At 47.1% G+C, this 906-nt stretch overlaps 1 long non-coding RNA gene across 1 annotated transcript in view; it reads right to left on the minus strand.

The window, feature by feature from the left end:
* The window catches only part of LOC112947360, a 3,437-nt gene extending 3,212 nt beyond the window's left edge, over positions 1–225 (minus strand). The window contains exon 1 of the long non-coding RNA XR_003249397.1: positions 189–225. This is a non-coding gene — a long non-coding RNA (uncharacterized LOC112947360). The remainder of the gene's footprint in view (positions 1–188) is intronic.
* Between the last annotated feature and the right edge of the window lie 681 nt (positions 226–906).

Consider the following 906-nt stretch of genomic DNA (forward strand, 5'->3'; position numbering starts at 1 on the left):
GGCGGCCCCGGCCCCGGCCTGCTCGGCGCGGGCGGCCTGCGCGGGGACCGCGCCGCAGGCCCCGGGCCGCCGCGTTTAGGCCTTCGCCGCTCCTTGACCCGGCGCTGTTTTTATCCTCCCCCTTTTCCAAGGGCCGCGGGCGGGTTTTGTCCCGCGGAAAACCCGGTTTCTCCCGAGCAGCATCGTACCTGGTGCCCGCGTGTGCATGGAGGCATAACGCGCGTTCACATAACATATAGGCAGCTTTACGTTTGTTTTGCCTCCGCTYGGGATTGTGCAATATGGCTGGATCCCCACCTGGGCCCTGGGTCTGTTCCGCTGCGWGAGGGGTGGAAAACTGTGTCCTGGGAGCACCTTAACAGAGAGCTGCGCCTCCTCATGTTCGGATAAATATCCTCTCATCCACAAGAATAACGCTGTATGTTTTCTTGGAATAGATTTCATTAGTAGCCTTACAATTTGGCATGTGTTGCCACCTTTTAACTACAAATTCACGATTCATTTCATATATATATTTACTTTTAAAGTCAGGACACTGACTGAATTCCTCTAACACTCTCCAAAACACAAATTGTTTGAAAATGTGCAACCTTTAAAGGCAGGTCCTGCATAAATGAAGGTGAAACACAAATTCTTTATGTACTTTGGCAGGAATTTTTACTCTTGCATCTTAATAAAGCRTCTGTTTATAGCTCATTCTCCCAGTTATGAACAGTAAATCACACTGCAATGTTTTCTGGTCAAGATTCTCTTTTAGTTTATTTCTTTCTTGCTGGTGAAGTCAATTTTTTTTGAAAAGTAATACATATTTTTTTTCCTTGTATTTTTACTGTCTTTTGGCAGCAGGAAAAGAGGAGGAGATCACATGACTTGCCAGTTTTCTGCGAGCTGTCAGAGAATTTAAAT

Source organism: Nothoprocta perdicaria, unplaced genomic scaffold (genome assembly GCF_003342845.1).
Source record: "Nothoprocta perdicaria isolate Ctin4 unplaced genomic scaffold, notPer1 scaffold_23, whole genome shotgun sequence".
NCBI lineage: Eukaryota > Metazoa > Chordata > Aves > Tinamiformes > Tinamidae > Nothoprocta > Nothoprocta perdicaria.